We start from the raw sequence: 17,433 nt of genomic DNA, 5'->3' as shown, positions 1-17,433 counted from the left end.
CCCCCAGGGCCCACCTGACTTGGAAGTGTGATGGGCTTAGGTAAGGAGGAACTAAGGTCTGAGCTGCTCCTGAAATTAAATGCCAAGACCTTCTGTGTTTCTTGGAAGCCTAACCAAACCCTAAGAAAACATGCCCTCCATCATCAGCACCTACTATTTCCTAGGCCAAAGCACTCAACAGCTGAATGAATTAATCACTGAGTTTGTCCCAAAGGGTAGAGTCCCCCTGAGTATAATTCATCTTTATATTCCCAGCTCTTAGCACAGAATACTCAATAAATGTTAACAATACACATTTTCCCAAACAGATGGCAGTAAATGAAAACTACATAGAAAACATTAGTGCAAACAATACAAGAACAATCCGTGGTTCATGTGCCTAAGACTCACTTGCTCCACAGCAGCAACCCTGCTCTGAAGGTGGAAGAAAAGGGCCCCTGGGCCAACAGTGCTGGATTACTTAAGAATCACCTAAAAATGAAGTCAGGGGCCTCAAGCACAGGCTGCAGAGAACGCGAAGTTGCTGAATAGACATGGCACATGTTCCTGGACCATGCATGGAGTAAGGTGGGTGGGGAGGATGATTTCTAATTAAAAGAAATATTTTATGGTGCATAAAATAAAATGTACAACTGATAAAACAAATGTTAAAGAATACACCCCGCCTACAGAAGACCCCTTTGGTCTCTTCTAGAGACTTAGTCCTAAAGGCCCTTGGTACAGAATAAACTCTATTCCCAAACTAAACACTAAATTCTAAAAAAAGCACCTAAATTCAGCCCAAAAGGTTGTTTACTGATGTTGTTTTACACACAGGCTGAGTAATGAAAAGCAATGGCCAATCTATGTAGATGAGAAGACTCACCGACTACTCAGTTAGGAGAAAGATAGTGAAGTGTACAGTAAAAGGTCAAAGCAGCTGGCGCTGCCCTGGGTGGTGTGGCTCAGTGGATTGAGCACCAGCCTGCAAACCAAAAGGTTGCTGGTTCCATTCCCAGTCAGGGCACATGGCTGGGTTGTAGGCCGGGTCCCCAGTTGGGGGCATGCGAGAGGTAACCAATCAATGTACTACCTTGATGGCTCTGTCTCTCTCTCTTTCTCCTTCCCTCTTCTCTCTTTAAAAATATATTTTTTTAAGCAGCTGACATCTTGTTGGTTTGGAGGCTTTAAAATAAAGTCACCAGTGATCTTTGTTTTTCTCATATGTTGTAGGTATAAGATGCTGAGGTTGGTATCATCCAGCAGAAATCTCTTTTCGAACTTTACTTAAATAAAATTACAACAATACCTTAAGACTCATCATCCTCACCATGCCTCTCTTCCCCCAGGAACCATCCACTGGGACCACACTGACCTGCAATTCCTGGGTTTTAGCTTAAGAAGCATCCTCCTCCAAGAAGCATTCCTGGGTTAGCTACCATTCTTCCGTGTTACTATGGTACATGGCTTAAAGAAGCCATGACCAGCTCCCTGACCAGGCAGGGATAGAATTGGTAAGGAACAGTGTCCACCACAGAAAAGGCATTCAAATATTTGGAGAAAACCTAAACATTTTTTCCATGGGCCAGTTAGTAATATAACACCTGAAATAAAACCTATTTTCTGTCCTCCAGATAATAAAATCTGTCCTCCAGATTTATTAAAGGAAATCATGTGACTGGGGCAAGAGAGGAGAGAGGGAAAAACAGTGAAGCAAAAGGTATAGTCCGCAGGCCAGAATTAAAATATAAATGTATATTTGAGAAAACTCAAGTAGAATCAAGCTGGGTTTTACTGAATTTACTTCTACTGTGTGTGACTTATCATATCACTTTTTGTGCAAATGATTTTTTTTTCATTTAAACACTATTTTTAATGTATTGATCAGTTATTACTGAGGCCATTGAAAAGCTACTTTTATATGGAATTTTAACAACATAAAAATGTGCAAAATTGACTACTTATCATATTCAAGATACAAACATGATTTCATGTAACTTATCAAAAGTATGGGAAGGGTGGTTATTAAAGGGTAGTTTTCTGAACTGTGGAGACAGAAAGACTGATTTACCCTTGGACAAAAGCCAAGGACAAGTGGCAAACACAGCAATCGTCTTCAGAGCACAAAAGCTGCTCCTATTCCCTCCTGGACCAACAGAAAAAGGCTCTAAAGATGAGCAGCCAGATAAGGCATGAGAGGTCATGTCTAGAGGTCATGCTGGAGGAAGACAAGGGAAGTAGGTCCCCATTTATTGTCAGGGAATAGAAAGAAAGATTTCTCCTCTTCCACATCTCCAAATGATCCTTGATATTTGATGACCCCCCCCGCCCCTTTCCAGTACAAGGACTGCCCTGGGTGCTAAGGTAACTTCCCAGGGGTGGCTCCTCCCTGTTAACCCTGTGTTCCCCTCTGTATTGTCCCAGCTCCATCCTCCGATCAGCACAGCTGATGGCTCCTTGGTCACCTCCAGCTACTGTTGCCACTGCTGCCCATGTGCTAGGACAACCATTTACAAAAATTGCTCATACCATGCCTCAAGATCATTGCACTATCAGCTCTCTCCCTGAATTATTCTTCCCATCATACCATTCCTCTTCCACGTGTTCTCCACATTTACTTACTTCTCCAACCACCTGCCGGTCTTCCTACTGCCTGGAAGGAATTCCATTTGCAAATTGTTCTGCAACATCCTTTTTCTCCCTACCCCAACCCCACTGCCCCCCTAGTCCAGTTTACCAAGACTCTCCCAAGATAAGGAAAAGGAAGTGCTGAAATTTCACCTACCCAGCTGGATTATCTGATGGCTGAAGAGTGGGTTTGCCTAAACTGCACTATAATTACCTGCGGCTGCGACACTGTAATTATTCTCCTGATTAACACCAAATACACAGCGATCAAAGTAATCTTGTCCCTGACCTTAAATAAACTTCCCACACCTGTATGTTATACATACTCTTCTACACAGAAGCACGGTCCCCTTAATTTTTATATGTGTGCGTGTATGTGTATATATCCATTCGATATAGAATCGGCAATCACGAGGAGTCCTGCACCACAGATGTACTGCTTTTTTGCTGTCTGAACCTGAAATTTTTACAACCCCAAAACTTAAAAACATTAAAAATAGATATATTCAACTATAAGAGACTCCAGGCTCTCCATCGAGTTTGTTTAAACTATGTTCCTTTTTGCTTTTCCTCCAAACCTTAAAATTCTCCACAGAACAAAATGTAAATAAGCACACAAAACATTGGAAGTCCCAGGACTGGATTTCATTCAGGGAACAAGAAGGTAAATGAGCACCCGAACACCACTGATTTTGACATTTTAAATTATTGTAGATCAGGTGTTTATCATCACTCCTCCCATATTTAATGAGGGGCACAGCTTCTCCCATATTTAATGAGGTGCACAAATGTTAATGTTCAGCTATTACTATTTAAATAATGTCTGACAACACCAAGAAAGACTTCAGAGATTTTCTGCTAGTCCAGCTGGGCAAACTTGAGCCACAGGTTCCTTACCCACCTCACAGACACACATACACATAAGCCATATATTTGCAAAAAAAAAAAAACCAGACACATGGTCCCAGAGAGGAGCACACATTGTCACAGACACACAACCAGAAACACACACAAAAACACAATTCCCCAAAGCAGAGCTCATATACCAAGAAATGGTCTTACCTGCAGAGAGAAATCGTACCCTATCCACAGAAATATTCTTTAATCAGCACCCTACCCACTAATGTTGTGCCGGCGTCTCCGCAAGGCTGGGATCCTGCTAATGTTCAGCATGAGACACTTCAGGTGCTGAAGGAATTTCAGCTTTTATAACCCACACGCTTGCCAAAATTGTATAACCATACCACCTGGTCAGCAATGCTATCTATTTGTGTTACACAACAGCCACCGCCTGGTAACAAGTGGTTACTGCATGCCTTTACATGGCTACTTACCGTGCCTCTGTCTCCACGGGGCAGGCTGCATATTCTATTGTGGAAACCAAACAGCAGCTGGGATTACATTTCTCAAACCCACACAAATAAGGGAAAGTAAAACCCATCTTTCCAAATCCTTCTGTTCAGACAAACAAGTCCACCCACACTGGTTTCAGCTTCAGTGCAAAGGAGGATTAATTTTACTCCCTGGTAATTTTTCATCTCCCCAATTGGGAGACCAAAGACAAGTGTTTAAAAAGCTCAAAGACTTCCAGAGATTAAAAATAGATCTCAAGGTATGAGATCTACTAAATGACAGAAAAAGCCAACAGATCACTGTGATCCCAACTGGACACAGCATCTGGTGTGCAGGTACCAGCGACAGAGGCCCTCACGAAAAGTGAAAGTGCCCATGAAGACACATAAAAAGGCAAACACACACTGACAATTTCCTATCAGTAAGAGGGAAGAAGCCACACCTATAATCAGACTTTTGCCCTTTTTGGTCCTGATTCCAGGCGAGAGCTTGCCAGAAACCTCGGAGAGGGCACTTCTGCCCCTTGGGATGTGCTGTGAGGACCCCTGCCTCCAACTCAACACCAGACTGCACTTCCAAATCCAGACAGGGACAAGGCTCAATGAGGAACAGACAGACAGGCAGAAGAGGCACTATCAGCAGCAAAGCATATCTCAGAAGACGAGGTCTCTGGGATAAAGGTAGAAGAGGAACCAGGACAACTCCGTAAGAAAAGGAGCTCAAAGTGTTATTTATTCATGAATAAACTTAAGGAAATCAGCCGTGAGCATGACAGGAAGATGCGACTTGATGGGAGGAGAAGCTGGAGAGAAGGCTGAAAGCCAAGTGTGTCAACTGTGCAGGGGCAGGAGATTCACCACCACAAGTGCCCAGAACACAGGTCACGTGTAACACACCCAACCCATCGGGTCAACATGCCCAGGCAGACCAGAACACCCCTTGCTCCTAAGTGAGCCAAGAGGGAAAACCCAGCATGTAGCCTATGAAAAAAATACTCTGAGTTTCTGTATTCTGAACAGAAGAACTGTACCAAAGATGTTCTGCTAAGCCACTTAACCTCAGAAAGGTTCTACTGCAGAAACCAAAAGGTGATTTCAACTCAGAACAAAGGAGAAAAGAAAAAACCAAAATAAAACAGTTGGTTTTTTTTTAAAAAGGAAGAAACAAGATCAGACAATTAGATAAAATGGGACCAAGAGACAATAAACTGGGGTGGGGAAGAATTAATTGTAAGGAAACGAAATTAAAAGCAACAAAGAGAAGTGAAACTAGAGAAAACAGCAGAGAAGCCAAAGGTGGAAGACAAGCCTCAGAAACTCCAGTACTGCCAGAAAGGCAGCACCAGTTCAGAGATGAGAACCCTGGAGGTAAAAAAGCAAACAGCAAAGCCAAGACATGAGCAATCGGTGTTTCTTAACTAGACTTCACAGAAAAACAACAAAGAAGCCAGTTGTGTTGTATGATTGCACTTATATTATAAAATGTCCAGAAGAGGTAAATCTATAGAGACAGAAAGCAAATTAGTGGTGGGCTGGGGCAGAAATGGGGGATCAGAATGGAGAGTAACTTTTAATGGGTTTGTGATTTTTTTATGGGATGAAAAAAAGGTTCTAAAATTTGATTGTGGTGATGTTTGCACAAGTCTGATTTACTGGAAGTCGCTGAACTATAGACCTTAAATGGGAGAACTTTATGGTATGTGAATTATATCTCAATAAAACCTTGTTATAAAGAATAAGTGGAACAGACTTAAAGATACAAAAGTATAGAATAAAAAAACCAACCATTCTGAGATTAAGAAAAACCTGAGTATAGAGATTATAGGGGTACAACAGATTCAAACAAAATCAGAGAGAATAAACCCATAAATTGAACATAACCTGGCAAAATAATTTAACTACAGGATGAAAAAGTCATAGAAATATTCAGGAAGGAGATAATATCTGGTTTACTTAAACAGTAGCAATAATTAAGATGAGCCCCAGGATTTCCCAAGGCAGAATTAAATGCCAGAAGTCAACAGAAAATGCTGATCTATAGAGAACTGGAGAAAAGGTTTTCCGAAAGAATTTTATACCCAGACAAGTTGGCCTTCATGTGGGAAAGCAAACAACTGCCATGTCAGATACGCATGGGCTGAGAAAGAAAAGGGGGAAGGAGGATTGAGGCCTTATTCTAACCATGGAAGACGCAAGATTCAGAAAGGCTGCTAATATACAAGGCTGCAAATAATGAAGGCCAACCAAAATCATCAATATTGGGACAAAATTAAATAAGGAACCTAAACCCAGTTACAAAACCAAGCACATGTGTCAAATTATTCTGTAAGCATATGCTATGTACTATAAAATTGGTAATTCATAATAATAAAGCAGAACAAACAAGAATACATTAATAAAGATTGAAGATAGGAAATAAGATGCTAAAGCCTCTCTCCCAAACAGACGGGAATGGAAAAATACCATTAGATCTTAGTACTGACAACTGGAGAAACAGGTTTTTTATTTTTATTTGTTTTACTTAAAATAAAAAAGTTAATAAATAAAAGAAAAATGTTTTTTACTTGAAGAAAACTGATATTAGAATTTAAAACAGACTACAGAAAACAAACTAAACTTGTAAATTAGTTCACTAAAAATATTCTTAGATGTATCAAAAAGTAAATGCCTGAAGACAGACTTTTCACAAAGTGAAACCAAGGTAAAGCAATATGCCCTGGTCAGGTGGCTCGGCCGGTTAGAGAGTTGTCCCGACACTCCAAGGATGTGGGTTCAACCGCCCTGTCAGGGCTCATATAAAGAGCAGCAACCAATAAATGCATAAACAAGGGGAATAACAAATCGATGTTTCTGTCTCCCCTCTCCCTCTTTCTCTAAAATCATTACAATAAAAGATAAAGCAATATTAATGCTGCTTTACTATTATTTTTTTAGTGTCAGACAAAATGAATCCCTGCCAGAAAGTATGAGATGGGGAAAAGATAGTTATTTTATAATACTAAAAGTACAAATTCACAACAAAAATGTCAGTTTTTATGTTCTGAACATTGTATTTCACTGAAATAAGGACCATAATGGCTAGCAGTATAAAAGAGATGACCAAGAGTTCACAAATATACCTGTCTCCAAGGACATGAGGAGCAAGAGGCTATGCACACAAACTTGATCTCCACGTTAATTTTATTTTATATCCATTAGAGAATCTGCCCAATTCATGAACGTGGCTAACATAATAGGCATCAAACTTTGCACCCCACAGGAAACAAAGCTGTTTGAAATGGCTAAAGAGCATTTGTGGAAAGTGACCATCATGCCAAATTGAAATTTCAGCCCTGAAAAAAAGGAACATTTATATTTCTCATTGCCAAAAAGAAAAAAAAAATCATTATCAACCAAGACGGCCTAACAATTTCACAACTTTAAGCCCTTCTCCCAAATAACTGTTGGGTCAAAGGTGGAATTGAAACTATAAAAATATCATTACAATTAAACAAGAAAGAATATGCAACAAAATACCCTAAAGTAAGTAAAAAGAAAAATTTTTAAATTGATTTGAGACAGAGAGAAAAACACTGACTTGTTGTTCCACTTATTTATGCAATCATTGGTTGCTTCTGTTATGTGCTGTGACCAGGGCTCAAACCTGCAACCTTGGTATATCAGGATGATGCTCTAGCCAACGGAAGCTACTAGGCCAGGGCAAAAGTAAAAAGAAATTAAAGAGAGAGAAATTAGCTAGGAAATAAGCAACAGAATTGACAAAGTTAATAAATGCAGCAAGGGTGCTCTTAAACCTCCCAAGGCCACAGTGGATAGAGACTTTCCATTCCAACTACACAGGGCCCAGGTGGCTCCCAGGCAAACACCTCCAAGCCTGAGGAACAGTTACTTGCTATGCTATTCAGACAGTTCTAAAGCACTGAAAAAGGGCAAAACACTTGTCAATCATTTCAGAAATCTAGCATGACCCTGCTTCCAAATTTAACAAAGCACAAGAGAAGGGAAAAAGCTGGTGCATATTACAACTCACATCAACAGTGTGGGATCAACAGACATGGCCCTTCCCTGTCCCAGGACTGAGTGGCCGTCTGGCCATTGGCCAGAAGGAATGCATATTGTTTGGGGAATGAATTCCAACTCCCTCCCTAGCTCCTTCTTGTTCTGTGACTGCTTCTGGACCATTTTACACACCGAGGTAACGTAGTTTGGAGTCATGTGCAGGACATGTGCCTCCTTTGTCCAGGACACCTAATAACGAGCCTCAGACTAGAGAAGGCACGATCTCTCTCACACCAACCCACCTCAGTGGGTGTGCTCCCCTGTAATGTAAGCAATAAACTGCATGTCCACACCAGATGGGGTTTTTGGAGTATCATGAACACTTAAGCAGCTCCCTGGTTTGGGACTTCTGTGCTACAAGAAGGAAGAAAAAAATGTAAAATCAATGAAAACCAGAAAAGCATATGATAAAACTCAACATCAGTTTTTGAATAAAACCCTTACTACATTCCAACACAGAAGAAAAATGTCCTCAAAAAGAATCCCTGTCTCATGCCAATAGCTAAGGAGATACTTATATATTGAAAAACCTGGAGGGAGCCCATTTAAAACGCAAACAGGAGAGAATCTAAGGGCCTCCATTACAGAAGACCACTCTGGAAATTCTAACTAATACAATAAGAAGATTTTTAAAGTTCAAATAATGGAAAGGGAAAGACAAAAGAATTATTCACAGGTAATGGTTCTATTTAAAAAATGAGTTTTTCTTAAAAAAAAAAAAAGCACTAGAATAAAATACTTCAGAAAAGTACCAGTTACAAAATGAATATAGAAAAAACATCCCACATAGCAGCATTAACTCACGTGGTGCCCCCCCTTTGTAAAGGACTGTAAAGTTCATGTACAGGTATGTTCAGAAAGCAGACTGTGTACTACCACACCGAGCAGTTTATGGTGGTCTTCTCTGTCAAATGAGATTATAATAGTTTTTTTGTGTGTTCATCTGATTTTCCAAATTTTCATTTGTATTGGGAAGTAAAACTAGCAGTAGCTCAGTTCTTAGTATCTATATAAGGTTGGTAAATTTAGGACAAAAAAAAAATAAGGTAAAACAACTAAAATACTAAACTTGGCCAAACACAGAAAAGAAAAAAGTTTAATTCTTCAGAAATAAATTGTGCACTTGAAAATATCGATTTTGATTAATGTAATCTCTGATCTATGTTTACTCTTTAAGGACAAATATAAACTATGTTTTTTCTTAATGTTTTAAAAAAGATTTATTTATTCATTTTTAGAGAAGGCAAGAAATATCAGTTGTGATTGCCTCTCACGTACCCCGTACTAGGGACTGGGTCCGCAACCCAGGAATGTGCCCTGACTGGGAATCGAACTGGCAACCCTTTGGTTCGCAGTCCACACTCAATCCACTGAGCCACATGAGCCAGGGCTAAACTGTTTTTTAAAAAGGAAAACATCTTCCACATTCGGTGATTATCTATCTCTGTCTTTCCAAATAAATCCACAAGGAAATTTAGGATTTTTGGATGAACAAAAACTACTCTGTGATAAACCAACCTAGGGGGGAATAAAATTCTATAAACACTAAAAAAATAGAATTAGAATACATTTTCATTCATATCCAACTTATTTGTGACTATGCATTGTTTTAATTCACATGATAACTTCCCTATTTCATTAATAGAAGTACCAGAGACCACTAGGTGTCTCCAAGGGTCTTCTCTCATTCAATTAAGAATTAACATAATAGCCCTCACTGGTGTGCTGTCAGTGGCTTGGACATCCTCCTACAAACCAAAAGGTCTCTGGTTTCAATCACAGGTCAGGGCACATGCCTAGGTAGCAAGCTAGGTACCCAACAGGGGGTTTGTAAGAGGCAACCCACTGATATTTCTCTCATACACTGATGTTTCTCTCACTTTCTCTCTCCCCCCCCTTCACCTCTCTTCAAAAACAAATAAATAGAATCCTTTTAGAAAAGAATTAACATAATAAAAACCCCCGATTTTAATTTGATACATGACCAATTAACTTCAGGCAACACTTCCCAGCCTCCCTTGCAGCTAGATATGTCCATGTGACTAAGTTTTGGCCAGTGGAATGTGACTAAAAATAAGCATTCCCTCTCCTTTCCCTCTTCCCACTGTAATGTTGAAACAATAATAAATAAAAAAAGGAGAGAGAGCCCTGGCTGGTGTAGCTCAGTGGATTGAGCACGGGCCTGTGAACCAAAAGATCATGGCTCGATTCCCAGTCAGGGCACATGCCTGGGTTGCAGGCCAGTTCCCAGCAGGGGCCAGTTCCCAACGGGGGATGCACAAGAAGCAACCATACATTGATATTCCTCTCTCCCTCTCTCCTTTCCTTCCCTTCTAAAGATAAATAAATAAAATATTTTTTAAAAAAAGGAGAGAGAAAGTCTGGTAAGGCAACACTTTTGGAATAACCCCAGTTATTAAATTTTAAAAAAAAATGGATTAGTTTCTAACCTAGCTGAATGTTATTTTCCATGAAATGGAAGGATCATAATAAAGGGTAAACATCTGGGTAAGACTAATAAATTCACTGTTCACCTTGACTATCAAAGACTCATTAAACTGGCTTCTCTGGCAGACACTTAAAACAATGGCCACTCATTCATAATCTCAAAGCATGGTGCAGAATGTGTGCTGACTACACCAGCCAGGGCTAAATTATTATTGAAAACCTGGAGGAGGGAATAATTACGCAATAGGCAGATGATGCCCTTAAAATGTGGGCTCAATACCCTTTTGCTGTAAAATTTTAATACATATTTTCCAGAAATAAACAAAATATCCAACCAATAAATCAAAGATTCTGCCCTGGATGGTGTGGCTCAGTGCATTGAGCACTGGCCTGCAGACCAAAAGGTTGCCAATTTGATTCCCAATCATGGCACATGCCTGGATTGCAGGCTGGGTCCCCAGCTGGGACTCGTGGAAGACAACCAACTGACGTTTCTCTCACGCTCTCTCTCTCCCTCCTTTCCCCAATTTCTATAAATAATAAATAAATAAATAAATAGAGATTCCACAGCTTAGTGAACTTTGATGATAGCAAGAAAAATACATTTACCAAATTTTCTAGCAGCAGCCTGCAAATACTATGCTGCAATGTACCACTTCTCTATCATTATTTGGTTACCCTAACACGATGCTCTGAGTTTTTCATTGAATGGGGGTTAAAAAGATCATTCAAGACCAAGGAAGATAAAAAATCAATTACTTTATATCATTTATAAATAGAATCAATTTTTAATTTTTTTCACTATAAAAATGTATGACATACCTATTAGAATGTCTAAAAAAGAAAAACTGCTAAGACAATACCAAGTGTGACAAAGACACAGCCACTGGAACCGTCACACACTCCTGATGGGTATGTAACATGGCAGGAGCACTCTGTGTTCAAACATACATTTGCCCTAAGACCCAGCAATATTATTCCAGGATATCTACCCACAGAAATGAAAACTATGTTCAAACAAAAATCTGTACGTAAATATTTACAGTGGCTCTATTTACAACAGCCCAAACCTGGAAACAACACTTTTAACAACCTTTAACTAATGAATAAACAAACCATGACATAGCCCTTCTAACACAAGGCATCATTCCACACCCATCAGATAAGGCCAGAATAAAAGCGTTCAATAATACCAAGTGTTGGCAAGGCCGTAGGTAAACAGAAATTTTCACACTCAGTTTTCAGAAATGTAAATAGGCTCAAAATACTTGGGAAAACAATTTGGTAACACTTAGCAGGCTGAAGATGTGTGAGCCCTACGATCCGGCAATGCCATTTCTTAGTCTACTCTAACCCGTTTTTAACAGTATGCAACTGACACATCAATAAAATGTATAAACAAGTTCTAGTATGTTTAAACAGTGAAATAAAAAAGCAATCAAAACAATAAACTCTAGCCACTTGGGTAAGCATGGCATGAAAATACATTCCTGAATGAGCAAGTAGGTTGTAGAACAACCTGTAGAACACACATCACATGAGATCTTTAAGGTTTTAATTCATGCAGACAATATTGTATGTGAGTTTCTGGATATGTAAACATGTAATAATACAAAAGTAAAAATATGAACTAAAAAAGTTACCTCTGAGAGAGAGAAAGAGGGAAATGAGATCAGCAAAGAGGGTATCTAAAATGTCTTTTTTTTTTTTTTTAATCCTAAAGCAAAGGTAATATGTTTAAATTTATTAGGCCTGTTTATTTGGCATTTGAGTGTTCATTCTTTCCATTCCCTAATATTGGAATTTTCACAATTAAATACAAACTTAAAGACAATCTCTAGAAGGATACACAAAACACATACACAAAAACTGGTAAAAGCGGCGGCCTCCAGAGAGGGGACTAGGATGAGATAGAGGGAGGAGACTTAACGCTCCACGTCTGTCCTCATGTACCTTTCGGATCTTGTTCCATGTACATCCATTATCACCTTGAACTACCCCCTGCAAAAAGTCTACCTGCAGTATTTTACTTTAATACTTAAGACAAGGCCACAATGGAGATTCCAGCCCTGAATGTGCCAAGAATGAGCAGCGACTTCTTGGGAGGTAATTTAACCTGCCCTTCTCCAAGGGTTGTATCAATTCTTTTATTTTTTTTGGTTACATTTTATTTTATTTTTTTTTAATTTATTTATTTTAATTGTTGTTGGATTATACCAATTCTAACACACAAACTTACCTTCATAAACCAGAGATGAGAAGTTCTAACTATGCCACAGGGAGCAACTGGCAGTTCTCCTGTAACCCTGGCAGGAAAACATTTAGTCTATCACACTCCTTCCACATGACCATCTGTAGTGACTGTGTCATATCCTCTGTGGAATCAAGTGGGTAGAAATGTGCACAAATAGTTCCTATTTCTCAATACTCACTGAGGTAAGCAGACAGGAAGTTGAGGGAGCAGTTATTTGCCAACTTATTTTCTTAATGATCTAAGAAGTGGAAATTATGATGGAGAGGAAGGAGGTTGAGGATGAAACTGGGAAAAGAATTAGTAAAAAGAATGACGTAAAGAGAAAAAAAAGTAGTCAAGGGTCCAGCTGAGCCCAGAACGTATAAATGTATAGTAGAAAAAGTCACCTTGATGTCTGGTTTCTCTCCAGCAGAGTGCAACTGAAGGGGAAAAAAAACAGAAAAATTAAATAGGACTGTGCCACTGAGCAAGGTTGGCAAAGTTACAGGGCCAGAGTGAAGAAACCAAGATGACAATCTTGGTTGACAATCACATGACTCCCTGTAAAGTCCACAGCAATTAAACAGGGTAAGGAGGCACGAGGAAGCCAGAAAACACCAGTGCCTAAGGAATAAGGACCACTGGAGAAGAAATCAGAACAAGGAAGGGCAGCATGTGTGCAGAGAGGAGACTCTCCCAAGCTCAAGATCCCAAAACAGTCACCTGGAAGAAGACAAGGACCAAGACAGCTGATATGAACTGGAAGTAAAACTCCCTGGAAAAGATGGTGTGAAGGATGGAGGGTTTGGGGACTGAAAGAGCCAGCAACTTAGATGATGTATATTGCTCTCATCTTTAAACCCTAAGTCAAGGCCTAACAACAATACAGAAATACATATGCAGATGAGACAAATGAAGAGACTACAAGGCACTCAAAACCAGTGCTGAAGAAACACATCTTGTTGATGCAGTCAGTGTGCTCCCCCAAAGAGCAGCAGGGGGGTCAGCATTTCCCTGTAACTAGATACTTAAGTCCCTTATTTCTGAGGACTTCCTGCTGACACCTGAGTAACTAAGGAAACCAACCAAAGACGTGGTCACAAGGTAGACATTCTTAATGTTCTCCAAACCAACTATGTTCAAGGATTCTTAATTTACCTGTATTTCCTCACATCCTTTTATTCTCAACTCTTTCCAAGGCTGTTTTTATCTTACAATAGCTGTACTTCTTCACATTTTCCTAGGCCATCCATTCTTCCTTTTTCAAAATAAATGAGAAATATTCATTGGACCCTAAACATTAACATGTCTACAATTATACACTACAAAATACACTTGTGATTCTTGGGTAAAAAATTACTTTAAAAATCAAATTATACATATACACATATATAAATTGTTAAGAATTTTTTTCTGCCATGGCTGGTGTAGCTCCATGGATTGAGCATTGACCTATGAACTCAAAGGTCACTGGTTCAATTCCCAGTCAAGGAGCATGCCTGGGTTGCCAGCCAGGTCTCCAGTTGGGGTTATACAAGAGGCAACCAGTCAATGTGTCTCTTGCACATAGAAGTTTCTCCCTCTCTTTATCCTTCTCTCCCCTCTCTCTAACAAAAAGGCTTTTTTTAATAAATTATTTTCTTCTCAAGCTAGGGAATAAATGAAGTAACATCTAGAAAGACTGCCTATCCATCCACTTACTCATTGAACTGAATCAGAAACATTTCCAGGAAATGGGAAACCTCTCAATTTGGCAGGAAAAAATTGAAAAAGGGGAAGCGGACAGAAGCATCATCATTCGACTATGAGTACCTATTACTAGCAGTCCGTGAATGGAAGTGACTTACATTATGACATACCCCAAATCCAAAAGCTCATAAACACATTACTCGGCAGCAGATAAAGCCACCAGCCTCAAGCTGTGCCACCAGCCCCACGTGACTCCTTAGCCCTTGACATGAGGTCCGTTCAACTGACATGTGCCATATAAAATACACACCAGACTTCAAAGAGTTACTAGTGGGGGGGAAAAGTTAAATATCTCATTAATGATTTTATATTAATTATTTGAAGTGATGATATTTTTTATATACTAGGTTATAAAAATATTACTAACAATTATTTTAACTGCTTCTTTTTACCTTATTTAATACAGCCACTAGAAAATTACACATGTGACTCCCACCACAATTGTACTGGATAGCACTGGTCCAGTAATAGTGGCTACCAGGAAAAGAGAAAAGCAAATGCTATTTCAGCATATACAACCACGGTAATCGCGATCAGGCTCCATCCAATGAACATGTTCCGATATTTTGACTTCAGAAACACACATATGACACGGGCAAGGCCATATGTCTCTGCCCAACATCCAAACGCACCCTACATTACTATCCTACACAAGCAGCTGTGCAGCCCACACTTTGATGGAGAGGAGCTGGTGCCATAAATTTCTCACACCACAACACTGGGAGGAGGAGGGAGGGAGCCAGATGTGAGGACAAAGACGAGCGCATCAAAAGGGGAGTTGGAGCTCTTCCCTGGGAGGTTAAAACCAGCACTTAGAAATCTAAATAAAACACAGGGTCCGTCCAAGGGTAAACACCACTCAAATGCAAGAGAGGGCCTTTATAACTACCAAACTGCAAGTTCTGGTAATGCAGGCAAACCTAAAACAAAGTAAACCCTGTATATAAAAAGAATTATCATAGAAAGAACAGGACAGAGTTACTGACGAGATTTTCCTATACCAAACAAAAAAGTCAGCAAACTCAGACAATTTATAAACATCTGATCTGAATCCAACATATCCGCCTGTAAAGGCTGGAGTTGTTCTAATATGCTTGGAACTACCTTCATAGTAACCGTTACACAACCCTTCCTTACTTACCTTTTTATATAAGCTCTGTAGTCATCATGATACAGGGTGCAGACAGGGGGGCCCCCCAAAAAGATTTAGAAAAGTGTCCAGAATTCAAAGTGTATAAAAATATTGGAGAGACATATAAGATGTCCTCACCGCCCCCCCCCCCCCAGGGGGAAGGGATGAATGGAGCCAGGCCATTGAGAGCTATTTTGCATAGCAATAGTTTTGGAGCTAACCTCTGGAGGAATGGTTATTTAACATATCTATAACCTTTAACTGGTTTCATAGATATGTTAAATAGGAGTGGCCAAGTTTGGAGCCAGGCAGAGGGGAGAAGGTAGTAGCTGGGACTCAAGATGGGATCTATGAGCTGCTCTCCTGAGTGAGGAGGGCTTGGACTCAGAATGTAACTAGGGGCTGCGCTCCTGAGTGAGAAGGCCTGTGTGGGAGCTTGGAAAAGACTGGCTTCGAGACATGAAGGGTCCCCGCTTGGCCAGATGGGAGAGCCACGCGGTTTCAGCAGAGTGAGGACCCCCTGTTGGTGAGGTGAAAGAGGGAGCCACGTGGTTTTGGCAGAGTGTGGAACCCCCTCTTTCCCAGTTGAAAGGGAAAAACCACGCAGCTTTGCCAGAATGGAGATCCCTGCAGCCAGGTGAAGAAGACAGCCACATGCTTTTGGTGGAGTGCGGACTCCTGCAGCTTTGGTAGAAGAGGCCCACGCGGCTTTGGGGTGCCCCCTTTGGCTGCGGGGCCTGAAAAGCAACAGAGACTTTGACTGGAACTGGGTACAAAGGACTCTTGCCAGTGGACCATGAGAGGGTACCACAGTACTTTGGATTAACTCGAGATCCTGCCTGCACAGTGACACAGCTGACGGTGCCAGCGGCCTGCAACACAGACGTGTGCTCTTTTCCTGATTTACGGTACCCGGAGTTGGGACAGAGGGAGAAGGGAGCGCTGTGTGGGTGTAGGTGTATAACCTAAAGGACTTTGATATTTTAGTGGTGGCATTAGGCCTGAATAGCATTAAATAAACATTTTGTTTCCTTTTCACAAATCTCTGGCATTAAGAGATGTGTTTCCAATTGGCGGCGGACAGAAGGGCCCAGTAGATTTTAGTATTTTGGTTTTCGGGAGGGGCCCCTGTTGTATAGCAGTTTTGGGCATCCCTGGATGGGCCAAATATTGTATTGCCCCTCCCTCGGACCTCCTCTTGTTCGGTAACAATCAGTATTTACATAGGGTTTTGAAACTACCCAAGAAATATTGAACTCTTTTATTGTTACTGATCTGACTATCAACAACACAGCATTTTTATGACATGTTTAGTAATAAGAAACCAAGACACTGAGGTCTGCACAGAGTCTAAAAAACAAAAATACCAGGATTACCAGACAGCCTCTTGGAAATCAGCTGCTAATAAAATAGAAATCTTCTCTCCCTCCTTAAAAGTTTTTGATCCAGTTTATTTTTGAGTCCCTCCACATTGTGTGTGGATCAACTTCTAAAATGAGCCTGAACTGGAACCAGGCACCCTGGTCTGCAGGGTCCAGACACTGGACAGAGGGGGCACTCTTAGCCACGAGCATCCAGGCAGTTAACTATCATCTTGTATGCTCTTGATAACAAATATGAAACTAGCAAGCCTTCACTTTTCTGTTTAGTAAAAGCTTAACAGGCTGGGACTTTTACTGACAGTGTCAGAGAAAAGAGAATAAACCAATCATTCGGCCAGTTTCCTGCACTGCCACAAAAAGCCACAACACTGAGGTGGAAAGGGCATATGCGTGAAGCAATCTACCACCTAAGTGGACAGACTGGGACGACTAGAGAATTACAGAAACATAATTACCAAACTGTGCATGAGA

General features: G+C 40.4%; 1 protein-coding gene across 3 annotated transcripts in view; it reads right to left on the bottom strand.

The window, feature by feature from the left end:
* Positions 1 to 17,433, bottom strand: part of SLC23A2 (solute carrier family 23 member 2) — a 130,827-nt gene that overhangs the window by 87,476 nt on the left and 25,918 nt on the right. Inside the window, exon 1 of one of the 3 annotated variants that reach the window (XM_037147746.2) lies at positions 12,706 to 14,035. The exons of the other annotated variants lie outside the window; for them this stretch is intronic. The gene's annotated coding sequence lies outside the window, so the exon portion shown is untranslated. Of the gene's footprint in view, positions 1 to 12,705; positions 14,036 to 17,433 lie in introns of those variants that run through there. 3 annotated transcript variants of the gene reach the window in all.

The sequence above is a fragment of the Artibeus jamaicensis genome, unplaced genomic scaffold (assembly GCF_021234435.1).
Source record: "Artibeus jamaicensis isolate MK-2021 breed Jamaican fruit bat unplaced genomic scaffold, CSHL_Jam_final contig_685, whole genome shotgun sequence".
Classification (NCBI taxonomy): domain Eukaryota; kingdom Metazoa; phylum Chordata; class Mammalia; order Chiroptera; family Phyllostomidae; genus Artibeus; species Artibeus jamaicensis.
This window is presented reverse-complemented; position numbering and strand designations above follow the sequence as displayed.